Source organism: Aedes albopictus, chromosome 2 (assembly GCF_035046485.1).
Source record: "Aedes albopictus strain Foshan chromosome 2, AalbF5, whole genome shotgun sequence".
In the NCBI taxonomy this organism is placed as follows: domain Eukaryota; kingdom Metazoa; phylum Arthropoda; class Insecta; order Diptera; family Culicidae; genus Aedes; species Aedes albopictus.
Genome location: NC_085137.1, coordinates 217684944 through 217699793, shown reverse-complemented (window position 1 = coordinate 217699793; position 14850 = coordinate 217684944). Strand labels below are relative to the sequence as shown.

General features: G+C 38.5%; 1 protein-coding gene across 3 annotated transcripts in view; it reads right to left on the bottom strand.

Moving 5' to 3' along the window:
- LOC109433057 (cGMP-dependent protein kinase, isozyme 2 forms cD4/T1/T3A/T3B) overlaps nt 1–14850 on the bottom strand; it is an 822160-nt gene that overhangs the window by 577891 nt on the left and 229419 nt on the right. For 2 of the 3 annotated variants that reach the window (XM_062851134.1, XM_062851136.1), the window contains exon 4: nt 4221–4796. The gene's annotated coding sequence lies outside the window, so the exon portion shown is untranslated. Of the gene's footprint in view, nt 1–4220; nt 4800–14850 lie in introns of all 3 variants that reach the window. The other variant, XM_062851135.1, reaches the window with a different exon arrangement.

The window sequence follows — 14850 nt, the reverse complement described above, 5'->3', positions numbered from 1 at the left end:
AGTGCTGAGAAATTAGGTTGACCAACAGGATGTATTTTTCAAAAAGAACTAGTCATCAATAGTTTTGAAATGCCAGTAATTTCTAACCGCGTCCATACTTTCTGAACCGGTCCTTAGTAGAAAAAAATCTCACAGATAAAATATTTAATTTTCAAATACAATAAAAAAGATATTTCTCGATTGGTAAGACTAACTTTTAGTGGAATATTTAATCAAGAACCACCATTACAGGCCTTCTCAATACAAAATTTTTGTTTCAAATTTCTCAACAACACCAGTAGCAACAAACGTTAAGCAAACAAATGTCTTAATTACTGCTTACTGCATTCGTTTTTATGGTATGACAAGCTTTACCATCTGAAGGATCGAAAGAGCTGAAAAATAAATTTGTTCCGATTAAATGCGTTCAGGAAAGGTAAGAAACTGTGTGGTAGTTCTAATGTTCCGTAGAAAACCTTAAAAAATAAGAAACTTGATCCCCGAAAAATTGTTGTGAAAATGCCTTTATCGATTTTTCCCAAATTTTGATCAAGGCATTCCTTAGACAACTTATTGAGAAAGCGTATGTAATAAAAATTTAGATAATTTTTGGTATTTAGTGACAAATAATGTTGAAATCATAAAAACCACCTTTGTGCAAATGCAAAATTGAACAATTTAGTTATTTGTTAGAGAACTCGACTGTTTTTTAAAAAACCAAGAACAGGGTACGAAAAACGGATCACGCCGAAAAACAAACGCTTTGTCCTAAGCGGTGCATGTCGGTAACAAAGCATTATCTGCTAACGAAAAAACAAAGCATTGTTGCCGTGCCTTCTTTGTTGCCTATTTTTTTGCTTGCATTGGCATATTTTGCGTACACTGATCAAGACAATTAAAAGGAAATATAAAAATATAGAGTACAATATGCTATACTATGAAAGAAGTTGGTAAAAATCATTAGAACAGTTTATTTAATTCCATAAACAAAGTGTATTTATAATATCTGAAACAGTCTATAGGAATTCTCGTACGGAAATTTTAAGGAATTTATGGAAGAATTTCTTGTAAAAACCTTGGAAGGTTTTCTAGATGAGTTCTTGGAGAAACTTTTAGATGATCATCTAGAAGTTATTCTAAAAAATTATAGTGCAATTGCTCACGAAATCCATGGCAGATATTCTAAACAATTTTTCGAAAGGGATCCGTTGAAGACTTTCTGAAAGGATTTTGATTAAAGATTTCCCAAAAGAATACATGGAGCGAAAGGAATCCTAGGAAGGTTTATAAAGACTGGACTCAAAAAAAGAGAGACAATCAAAATAATGTTTTAGTTTTGATTGCGTGTGCTAAACTAACTGATTTTTTACCAGGATTAGTAAATTATGTGCCGCTAATACCATATTTTTTTTTATTTAAATCGGTTAAGTGTCGAAACAAAAGACATAGCAATTGAGAACCTTGAGCAAAAAACGCTTTCAAAATATCACTTTTATTACTTAAAACTGTAGGGCCAAAAATACCGAATAGATTTGAATGATTATTTTTTTGTACGGGAAGTATATTTGTTAAAGTATTGTGTCCATATTTCATTAAATTTGATCTGACAGGTGGTTTTTGGTATAGTGAAATTCAAACTGCTCCAACTTTGAAAATATTCAACCAAAATGGCTGAAATTTCCACTGAAAACAGTTTAACACAACAATTTTACATTGTTAAAGTTTTATAAAAAATGGGAAAGAGTTGCCAGTTCTATTTTTGTGACTGTTACCATACGACTGTTACGTACGGTGTCTAACTCTATACAAAACTTCAAATCCATCGGTTGGAAATTGACTTAGTTATAACGGCAAGTGCCCAAAATAGGTACACCTGACCAAATGGTACAAGACTCTATCCTTAAGGATTTTTTTAAAATCATTTTATTTTCGCGAATTTTAGCTTATGCTAGTTCTTCACAAAATACCCTAAGGAGTGTATCGTAAAGTAGTTGAAAATGTTTACAATAGCCTCAAAAATAGTTTAGTACAACTTTTAAGTAATTTTATTTTTGGAGATACTGTATAAATCCTTGGAAAAAGAAATGATTTTTATAATTTTCTAAAAATGTTCTTTTAACTGGGTTTTTGACCTAGATTACTGAACGCATGTTTTAAAATTTTTGCACACCTTCTGAAAAATTGAAATTTTGAAAAAAGTTCGATAATGTTCGAAAATCGATAACTTTTATGTGCAAATATAATTAGCTCCAGAATCCCCATGATATAGGCAAATCATTTTTTTTAAGAAAAATCTGCACTGTAAGCACAATTCTTAAAAATGGAAAAAAGGCCATTTTCGAGGAACCCCTTTTTTCTATGCTTCTATAAATCATGTTTACGCATATAAAAAATACATAAAATGAAACATTCACATTTTTTTGCATGGGGTATGTTTTTAATTATTGGACGAGTAAATTAGAGCAAAAAAAAAATAGAATCTCATAACTTTTAAGATATTAAAAGCAGAACTTCAAAGTTTGACCAAAAAACAAACGTTTTTTGGAGTGGACCATTTTGTAGATATAGAAGATTTTTCTATCGAAAAAAAAAACGAATTTTGAAAGTCAGTGTTAAATGATATCTTATGTGTACATAACTGTTAACAAGCATCAAAATTTTCCAGATTTTTTATCGTACAAATTTTATTCGCTACAAATTTTTGAAATGTTGAATAATCTTAACAAAATTGCATTTTGTGCAGATTTTTATTTTGTGAGGTGTATTCATTTAACCATATTTTCAATAATACTAAAAATTTTCCAAATTTTTCCAAGCTGTTCTAAATTTAACAGCTTAATTTTAATATTGTGAAGATTTTATAGAAGAACCGAAATGAAAAGACCAACCCAGCTTCGATATAGTGCATCCTGAACATTTTCAACTACTTTCCGATACACTCCTTAACTGCCGTATTTCTGCAGTGACGTAAGCGACATTGGCAATTTCGACACAGTTTTGGTTATTATGCTTGAAACACTTAATTATTCTCAAACTTGTCTTCCATAGACGCTAGATTACGACTAGTTCTTGCATCCTTATAGAGCAAATTTGCCATATGTTTACCATTTCACCAGATATATACCAAAAGACGTCGAAAACTGGAATGTTGCTTACGTCACTTTGTAGAATTACGGCAGCTAAGGACGTGGTTGGCTTCCAAGATATCTCAATGACAAACATGTTGCTGCCATGCCATACCACAATAATCCCAAAATTTGGACGCAGTTATCTTCACCTAACAAACGAAAAAAATATGAACATAACTATGGAGTGTAAAGTTGACTCCATATCTCGCTCATAAAGCATACAAAAAACTTTTTATTTACGAATCGTGTCAATTTAGTATTGGTATTGGTGTTTTTATCTTTGAAGCTAATAATCCGTTGACCTATTTAGAATCCATTATGAACCTTAATTGTCTCTGTAATTCTATGCCCATGAACGTTTAGCACCTTTGTACAGATTGCACCAATTCTATATAATTGTCTACAGATTCCACAATTTCCATCGATTAACATTTGATCACGAACAATGCCTTCCCAATCAGCACGCTCGGGTGCAACCTCGCCGTTGTATATACATAGATCTATTGTACATCTCTTTCCCGGCATGTCGTGAGATGGGTATTCATTTCTTCCCATTTGCATTCATGCAAATGTGCTCGACACGCGCCATCTTTTGCCATCGCTATACCGCCACTATTAAAAAACACAAAACTGCGCAAACCCGCATCATCACTATAACATTGCTGCAATACAAGTGGCACTAGTGCATTGAGCACCCACATCACCTCTCTTTAGAAATGAAAACGATCAAGCACATGTTCCTCGGATTCACTAAACCTGTCATCCTGCCCTCGTCAAGCCACCCCAAAACTGTAGAAATATGTCTCACTTCCGTTTCGCACCATTTCGCACCGATGCTACACGTGTGCAATAAATTACGATTCTAGGTCAACCCGCACCTCCCAACAACCTAGAAATGCAGATAATCGAACAGGAATATACCCCAGTAACAACACTACACTTCATATTTCCCTTCATGCTTTAATTGTTATACTATGAAGCTAACAAACTCCAAAATAGCTTTGTAATAGCTTTATACGTCGAAAACGACAAATTAATCCAGGGCCCAAACACTTCAACTACTTCAAAGCACTATTTACTACAATAAAATCGGAAAAGAACTTCTGTACGTACCACTTCCCGAAAGCCGACACTCCTCGCCGTGTAACTTGAAGGAGCGTGAAAAACGCACTGAAATCGGTGGGCTGTTTTTAACAATATTTTATTGGTGACCGCCTATTCGAGTGCGCTATTCCGTCCCGGGTCTCTGGGTTGCTGCTGCTGTTGTTGAGCACTCGGCTCAATTAGGTTGAGAACTTATTGTTGTATTGTGGCGGTAAGCCGGTGGCGCTGGCGCTGTTCGGCGGCAACGGCAGTGATCGGAGTGGGACAACAAGTTTTGCACACTATCAAAACAAAGTCAGCCCAAGGGGGAGCAGCGGTGTAGATTGCAGGCGACGTCGACGTCGATGGCGGTGATGCCGGTTCACGTTTAATGATATTGTCGGAGGTTTGCCCAGATAATTGGCACCTTATTGGGGGAGCTGCGCGGTTCACAAAAACTCGTCGGGACACAAATATTTTCTTCACGTTTAGATGGATTCTTCGGCGGTTTGGAAGTTTCTCCGGTTCTTCGTTATCAAGTGGCTGAATTACTGTTGGTATTTCTTATTCTATTGTATGCACATCAATTTACACTACACACTATCACTGCTGAAACGGTATTGGTAAGATCAATCACATTATGATTCGTACTTTTGTGTCTTACAACGTTATCAGTAAATTATGCCAGTGCTGCCAAATATGAGTGTAACATTAATGAAAACTTTCCAGTTCGGGAGTTATTCTGGACTGAAATAGAGAATCGTAATCAGAACATTTGTTCTATCATCACACCGCACCGTCGGACTACGCCACCCGGTATAGCTCACTTCTTGGTGCTCCGCTTTTAAGTTACACTAATCCAGGTGCTACGCATTTGCGTTTTTTCTTCGCATCATTGCATCATTAGGGTAACTTGGGGTAATATAGTATACTCACCCCCGGGGCAAAACGCCCTCACGCTATTTCATCATAAAAATTAAGTTTCATGCAGGTCCACGCAAACTATACGTCAAATTAAACTGGTTGAGGCCAAGAATGACTGAAATAAACGATGGAAAATAAACAATGATTTTCCACATTTAGAAAAATTGTTTAATTTAAAGCGAACGGAATTCAAACGATTGCGCGCTCATTATATGGAATCAACCCATTAAGGTGATACGAGACAACGTGTTAATTTTTCTATCTTCCCTCTTTTTCTAACAATTTGCCTCGCGATTTTGAAGATGGTAATTTCGATTTCTATCGCACAGAAGAGTTTGAAAAACAATCAGCATATGCACTGCAAATGAGCATATAGGGTAATTCGCCAATTGTTGAACGGTTAGTACCGACATTTTGGTTTTCGTTTGTTTTTCCGTGCATAATTCCACTTTAGTTGAAAAATATCCAGTGAACGTCTAGATCTACTTATCCCTTATACTGCCCATTGAATTTGTATTCCCTTAAATTCCATTTTCTAAGAGAAAATAGAACATTTGTATGGGAAGTTTGTAACCCAAATGTTGAACGCTTCCTTAAGCTAGCTCATCCTAATGTTGGACGGTTCTCGCCAATTGTTGAACGGTTGAAGCTTTGTTCGTAATTGATGACGTATAATCCGACATCAACCTATCATTCACCTGTTTTTATTTTGGCCACCAAACCCAACATAGACACGACAGTTACCCGATGTGGGTCCAACAGTGGACTATGGAACGACCCTGAAATCCCTTGAAAACCCTTGGATTGCTCCTGAGCTTCCTGGAACGCCTTGAAATACTCCTGGGACCCCATAACACTCTGAGTTTCTCTTGAACACCTCTGAAACGCTCTTGAAACCCATTGAAAACCACTGGAATCTTTCTGAAGCCCACTGGAACACCCCTAGAACATCCCTGGAACGCCTTTGAAATCCCACGAAATGAACGGTTAGGTAAACTGAAAAAAAAATCTAGCAGTCATGATAACATCGTAGGTTATGCCAGTGCTCAACAATTGGATCATGGATGCATAATGATAGTGTGATAAGAAAAATATTTTTTTCAAATTAAATTACAATGAAAATGTGATTTTAAACAATGTTAAACTGTTAGTGACATCCTTCCAGTTCTTGAAACTATGGTGTGCCTTTGATATTTGTGGTCGATTTGCCCGGAAAGCTTAGTTCGTAACAGCAATTTCTTAAAATTAATCTTAAGAATTGTGCTGTTTTCGTTTCATCAGCAGTACAAAATTTTCAATCAATTTTTTTGACGAAAAATATGTATAATTTTGTAACTTAATTAGAGCAATATCGTGATCCACATGTATATGCATCTACATCATACGTTTACGTTGGATGAAAATTACTTAAGTAAGATTTATAATAAAATATTCAGAAACTGTTCAACATTTGGGTAGTGTTCAACAATTAGCGAATTACCCTACAATGATAAGTTTTTGTTCCATTTTATGAAGTATAATCGGAGATTACCATCTTTGAAGCTACAGCGCAATGGCGGATATTTCCCCGACGTTCGGCTCCTTCGAAGGCTTTCAGGTCGGCTCACAAAGCCTACAAGAAAGCTCTGTGGTCTGCTGAACGATCCAGCTGTAAAACACTTTGTATAAATGTTTCCGGTTTAAGAAAATTCAGTCGGTTGAACAAAATCCTTGCAAAAGCAAAGGATTTCCGAATGAACGAATTTCGTTTGCCAAATGCCGGCTTCACTTCCTCTGATGAGGAAGTTTTGGAATGTTTATTCAGTACACACTTCCCCGGATGTGTGGATATTACATCTTCGGGTGAACCTGATTCTTGTAGTTATGAATCTCTGGCTTCGGCGAGGAGTATTGGAACTACAGAATCGATTGAGTGGACACTAAAGCCTGCGCACTTTAGAATCGGTACACTTTCAACCGGCTGCTGCTCAAAAACGGTGTCACTTGGAAAAAAGTGTTGTTAGAAGCAATTGAAGCTTATCTATAGTTGTTTGTAGGAAAAATATAAAATTTGCTGTTTTTATATTTTTAGATGAACTATTGATCTGAATTTGTAAATAGTGCCAGTTTTTTCTGCACACATTGAGCAAAATTCATTGGATGTGTTTTGATGGCGTGAAATATCTAACGATTTTTTAAATAAAACTGAATCTACTCAAAAGTTTTTTATTTGTGATAATAGAATCACATCTATAGTTCCATAATCTATATGGTTTTCAGTGTTTTATCCATGAAAACTATCTTATTTTAGGCTTATTATGAGGAGTTAGCCTTATGACTGTTAATTTTCGACTACTGTGAGGGAAAACTGCTAATAATTCCAAAAATAATCCTGGTTTCGATATGAATTAAGTTAGGCCACTTGAAGTGGGGAATTGTGGATCAAATGTTGATGAGCATTGGTATGTGCAGAATAAAATGGCATGAATTTCACAATCAGGTCAAAATTTTATCTTGAAGAAATAAAAACTGATTTTTTTATATTTTTCCTACAAAATACAATAAATAAGCTTTCTCGATCAGCATGCCCCTGAGAAAACCATTACCATCAGGGATAAACGGACACCGTGGATCACGACCGAAATTGAGCAAACAATCAAAATTAGAAATCTCGCGTATTCGCTCTTTTCCCGCAACCCAAACAGAAGCAGGAGTGACCCACAGTGGAATGAATATGTAAGACTACGAGACAAGGTGAAGACATTGATTTTTAATGCCAAGCAGAGGTACGCTAAGCAGCATTTCTCGTGCGACCTCCCAGCTAAACAGTTTTGGCACAACTTGAAACGAGAAGGAGTCCACAACCCGTCTAAGAATACGTCAGAAAACGAGACCATTGATGCTAATCAGCTCAATCGGTTCTTCGCCGAAGGTCACCACTCTCTCCGGTCTCCGGATCATGCCGCCTACGTTGATCAAGAAGTGGAAGATCGTTACCAACGATCAATCCATGTTCATCCGACGTTTAACGTTGAACAATTCGTCATTGAAACCATCGTCATCATCAAACATTTAAAAGCAGTTTTTTCGTTCAAAACAAAAGTATTTGTTATTAAAATATATTCACTGTACACCACATGAGGAATAGAATGCAGTGAATATATGTTCATGGTCGATGTTTTGATTTACAACGAGAAAACTGCTTTTTATTTTCTGAAAAATGATGACGGATGCTTGAGCCTTAACTTCAGACATACTGATGTCGACACTGTGTCTAAAAAGATGTGGGAAATACACAGTAACGCCACTGGAAGCGACAACATTCCTGTTTCGTTTATCAAAATGCTGTCCCAGTTCATTCTTCCGTTGCTTGTGCACCTGTTCAACGCCATAATTGATGCTGAAACCTTTCCTCAGTGTTGGAAAAAAGCAGTGGTCACACCTATCCCGAAATCAACCAACCCCACCGAAGCAAAAGATTTTCGACCGATCAGCGTGCTCCCGGCGGCATCCAAAATCCTCGAGAAAATCCTTTGGATCAAATCTCCGACCTCGAAGCTTCTGACCCCTCTCTCCTCGCAAAACACCAGTCCGGTTACAGGAAACACTACAGTACGACCACCGCTCTGACCAAGGTGGTGCATGACATCTATGCAGGTTTCGATAATAACCAAGGATGGCAGAAAATCACTTCAAGCGATAAATGATACAGGATACGAATAATCCAAGATAGCCTTGTTCTTGCAGTAGCATGATGCCGACGCCTCACATCATGCTCGTATCACCGAACCATTAAAGCATCTGATGCACGCTTTATCGCGTGATGACCCGTTATCGGATCATGTTACAAGTCATGATAAATTTTATTCATCACATTGTTTGCCACTTATGCACCCGTAAGCCGCATTCATGATTCGAAATGATACGTTTATAAGCATATCTGGAAGTTAAATCACCAAGAATGCTCAAAAAGTGAATTAAATCATTAATTTATCATTTCGACTTCATGATAACGATCGCATCGCGCCCGCACATGCCGAGCGAATCATTCTTCTCGGACCGAAGTTTGTTATAATGCTTGACGACAAAATGTTATCGTTGTTGCTATGATCGCGCGATGCCGTTCGACCGCGACACATTCGAAATCTGATCATGATCACTAGATTTCCATCCTTGATAATAACTGTTGTACGGTTATGTTATTGGTTGACTTTTCTGTTGCCTTGAACAGTGTTAACCATCGTCTACTAAGGAGGAAGCTCGAACGAGAGGTCGGACTCTCTACTTCAGCCTGTAACCTTCTTGATTCGTTCCTTAACCGTAGGAGTCAAGTTGTTAAAGCTGGAAATGTGTTGTCAGACGAACATGCCCTCACAGATGGCACACCACAAGGCCTGCTTGAGTGCACTACTCTTCTCGCTATATATTAATAGCCTTCCAAATACCCTTCTTTGCAACTACCACCTGTACGCTGATGACCTTCAAATTTATGTGACTGGACCCATCGCAGAAATCGATCGTCTGATAGTCCAGATAAATGCCGACCTGGCAACAATCGAACACTGGGCCACCGCCAACAACCTAGCTCCAAACCCCAAGAAGACGCAAGCTATCATCTTTACTCATGAAAACTCGGTCACAACGCACCCAAACATCGTCTTCGGCAATGAGACAATCGTACCTATGGACAGAGTCATCAATCTCGGCCTCCATATGGATAAGCATCTCAAGTGGTGCAACCAGGTGAACGGCGTGATCGCAAAGGTGTACGGGACACTGCGGTCCTTTCGAAGGTTCTCTTCGGTACTACCTGCTGAAACACGCCGTAAGCTAGTGCAAGCCGTAATAGGGCCCTATTTCACGTACTGTGATGTTGTCTATACCCCGGGACTAAGTGCAGCCTTGAAAGATCGACTTCACCGTTGTTTTAAATCTGCAATTCGTTTCGTACACCGTCTGCGATCACGAGACACTACGGTAGCCGTAAGAAACTGCGTATTTGGCCGAGACTTGCATGTCAACTATCGTTACCGAATCTGCTGCTATATGCGTAAGGGATATCTTCTGGAGTGTGTCTCCGAAAGATTTTGTGCCGCAATATCCGAATCCGGGCTCAGATTTGCTCTAACACGTCACAATTTTGAGCTATACCTCAATTTTTAGGGCAAAATATGCGATTTTGGGCTTTTTTGACTGCAAGCCATTAAGCAAGGAATTTTTTTAAGCAATCAAAAGGTTAATTGGTCAAAAAACATCTAAATTAACGACTCATGCAAAATATTTCGTTTTACCTAATCAAATTTGATAGATTTAAGCATTTTATGTTAGTATGAAAACTTGCATGCAACTTTTGGAGGATGACTTGTATGGGAAATATCGTACCTAACATAAATCGCTTAAAACTATCAAATTCGACTTGGTAAAATGAAATATTTTGCATAAGTCATTAATTTAGATGTTAATTGACCAATTAACCTTTTGATTGCCTAAAAAAATATTTCCTTGCTTAATGGCTTGCAGTCAAAAAAGCCTAAAATCGCATATTTTGCCCTATAAATTGAGGTATAGCTCAAAATTGTGACGTGTTAGAGCAAATCTGAGTCCGGATTCGGATTCAACGGCCCAAAATCCTTCGGAGACACATAAGTTTGCTCTTGAGACAGACAAAAAGTTATTTTTTGTTACGCTGTGTTATTTCAAACATGTTTTGAAAACACTACTTGTTTACAGTTTTGCTACAGGGTATGTTCACAAACCTTGGCGGGATATTACTGTAAAGTTTATTCCGAAAGTGGATCGTGCGTCATTTAAAGATGCAAAGAGTTTCAAACGTACCAGTTTGACTTCTTTTCTTCTTAAATGCTCAGAACGCATCGGTCATCACATCCGTGATGTTCATCTGGCCAACGTGCCTCTTCATGTGAACCAATATGCTTACCAATCTGGTAAGTCCACTGTGTCTCTTTTAAACAAAGTTGTTTACTATATCGAGAAGGCATTCGCTCAAAAGAAATCCTGCTTGGGTGTTCTCTTAGATATCTTGGATGCATTTGACAACGTGCCTTTCGATGTCATATTGAAATTCTGACGGTTCCATGGTATATCTTAAATGATTTCCAATTGGGTTTACCAAATGCTAAAAAATCGATGTCTCTTCTCGATATTTCGTAAAACAGCGATTAGGAAATTGAGTGTTTGTGGATGCCCCCAAGGGGGAGTCTTATTACCACTTTTGTGGAATCTCGTAGCAGATACGCAACTCAATAATAGTGGTTTTCCTACTTATGGTTTTGCCGACGACTACCTAACATTGTTAGTCGGTATGTGCATCAGCACCCTTTTCGACCTGATGCAAAACGCTCTTCAGGTAGTTGAGGATTGGTGTCGCCAATATGGCCTTTCGGTTAATCCGAGTAAAACATCTACTGCTCTTTTTACGGAAAGGTGAAACCGTAATGGCGTTCGACCTTTGCGTCTCTTTGATTCTGAAATCGATGTGACTGAACAGGTAAAATACGTTAGAGTCATTCTTGATTCCAAGCTTTCCTGGGCACCTCATATTGAGTTCAGAATCAAGAAATCTTGTATGGCCTTCGGGCAATGCCGGCGAACCTTTGGTACTACTCTCTCTCTCTCTCTTCTTGGCGTAACGTCCTCATTGGGACAAAGCCTGCTTCTCAGCTTAGCTTAGTGTTCTATGAGCACTTCCACAGTTATTAACTGAGAGCTTCCTCTGCCAATGACCATTTTGCATACGTATATCGTGTGGCAGGCACGAAGATACTCTATGCCCAAGGAAGTCAAGGAAATTTCTTTTACGAAAAGATCCTGGACCGACCGGGAATCGAACCCGTCACCCTCAGCATGGTCATGCTGAATACCCGTGCGTTTACCGCCTCGGCTATATGGGCCGAGTACCTTCGGTACTACTTGGGGTCTAAAACCCAAGTATATCAAATGGATTTACACAACTGTAGTTCGGCCAATATTGGCCTATGGATGGCTTTTTTGGTAGCAAAAGGGCAAAATGAGAACGATCCAATCAAAGTTAGGCCATCTCCAAAGGATGTGGTTAATGTCGATGTCTGGAGCGTTCTCTTCAACTCCCACGGCAGCGCTCGAAGTTATCTTTGACGTTGCCCCACTACACATTCATCTCTTACAAGAAGCACTTTCTTGCACTTACCGTCTACGGGTACTCGGTCAACTAGAGGAAACTCCTGTGAACCGCACATCAACACACACCTCGTTGTTTCCACTTTTGGTGAATTGGGACAAAATTGTTCTTGCTCCAAGTGATCTTACAATTGCTTGTAATTTTCCATATAGGACATTTTCCACGAAATTCCCTTCCCAAGAAGAGTGGACATATGGTTATCTGGAAAGAAGTATTTCAGACGGCATCGTATGCTACACTGATGGTTTCTTTCTCGAAGGTCGAGCAGGTGCTGATGTTTATTCTCGTGAGCTAAAGCTGCATCAGTCTTACTCACTTGGCAGACACTGCACCGTTTTTCAGGCCGAAATCTTTGCTCTTATGTGCGGAGTACTATCAGCAACTCAGCAGCACGTAATAGGCAAAGTAATATACTTCTGTTCAGATAGTCAGGCTGCTATACAAGCACTTGCTTCGGCCAACTCTAGGTCGAAGATAGTTATCGCTTATCGAACTCAAATCGAGGAGATGAATTCAGCAAACGCTGTTCACCTTGTATGAGTACCTGGCCATTCTTCCAGCGCTGAAAATGAAATGGCTGATGAGTTAGCTCGCACTGGAGCATCAAATGACTTTATTGGCCCTGAGCCAGTTATTCCGATATCGTAGAGTTGGGTAAAGCTTCAGATTCATATCTGGGTTGCCACTCAACATAAACAATACTGGAATATTTTGTCGTCAAACCAAATTGTATTGTACTGAGCCATCTCCAAGGGTGGCGAAGTATCTTACAAATCTGTCAACGTAGAATTGCAGCATGCTGGTAAAAGCATTGACTGGTCACTGCTGACTAAGCTATCACATGGCGAATATTCAGTATTTAAGCTCATTCATTTGCATGTGATAGCTGTGAATCCGACATGGGTATTATCGCCAAAACATTTAGAACATTGCGGTGGCAAAGCTGTACTTTGCCTGAAATGTGAAACCGTAAAGGCTGAACTACTTTTGAATGTGTGAACAACACAGTACAATGCTAGTACACATGCTCAGTTAGAGTAGCAAACTATCCTTCAAAACGCAAGACACCCATAAAATGATCTAATCTTAGATATTTGACCACGTTTGTTTAGGGGGTGCATAATACCCCACCTTCCCTTAACTTATGATATCACGGAAGAAACTTTTTTATTCTCTCACGATAGGAAACCGTGCGGCTCCATTGGTTTGATTCACATCAACCGGACTTTGTGCATAACCATAAGCCTCCACTGCAGTAGTGGTACGTGAAGAGACCACACAATGTAAAAGTGACGAACCTGATTGTGAAAATCGATGAAAGTTTTCGTTTAAACTGACTAAATACAGCTTGTATGCTTATCCAATTTTCCATCCCTCTGCACTTCGGGTAGGCAACAGGTGACTGTTGCCACTTAAAGCGCCATTAAAAAGCGTGTCATTCTGATGTCCCATGAGAGTTCAGCTCAGATTGTCCTTTAGTCACTCAAGTTTAGTGAAGGTGATCCGGGCGAGTCAAATGGAAGAGCTTTCCTACCTACTTTGATTCCAAGAATAAATTTGGGGCTATCACAATCCTAATAACTTCCTCAGTGCGGAATCTTCACCTTAACACTCGTTTCAACAACATAACGACATATTTCGTTCCACGGAAAAGAATTGATTCGCAAATGAAAATGCGCCAATTTTGCTCAAATTTGGTAGCAATGATCTGTACCAATAATAGTAAGACCCGTATTTGTTTTTGTTTCGACCATAAGGTGGTCTAAAATAAAAATCTCGTTGTTTTTAATTTTAAACCGTCATAACTTTCAGACCGATTAGCAATCTTTTTCACGAACGATTCTAGATTGGTGGTTAGAACACTTGACTATCACGCTGAGGACCTGGGATCGAATCCCACTCCCGACATACTCACAAAATGTGGGTTCTTCCTTCGGAAGGGAAGTAAAACGTGGGTCCCGAGATGAACTAGCCTAGGGTTAAAAATCTCGTTAATACAGAAAAAAAAAATTTCTGCCGAATTTGAGCATTTATTTTCGAGTCCATTTTTCTTTCATAGAATTGTTGAGTGCACTATTTAAAAAACTTTTTAAATAGTTAGAGACGAACCAGCCAAGAGCTGAAAGTCTCTATAATAAAGACAAATCAATCAATTTGAACAGTTTTTTTTCAAAGAAAAAAAAAGCTAAATTAATATTATCCACATTATAATCCTAGAGTCACTCTAGTGCTTCGTTATCCATGAATTTCCTAAAGTTTTTTTTTCGTGAGTCCTCCCGGAGTAGCTTTAGGGGTTCCTCTTGGAGGTGCTCTTAAGATTTTTCCTGAAATTACTCCAGGGATTTCTTCAGGAATTCCTATCATACTCCTTCGAGGGATTCATTAAGACTAACTTCAGTTCAGTTCGTTTTGTAAAATTTCTCTGTTTGCATTCCAGAGATCATTGTCGTAGCTCTGCAACCAAATTTAAACCGATCAGCCCAACGTAATCCAGCTCTTAAACACAACATTTTCAGTAGTTTTCCATAAGGTTTGGGACGCTGCACAAAAAGCAACGTGAACCTGTTCCAAAAACCCGGA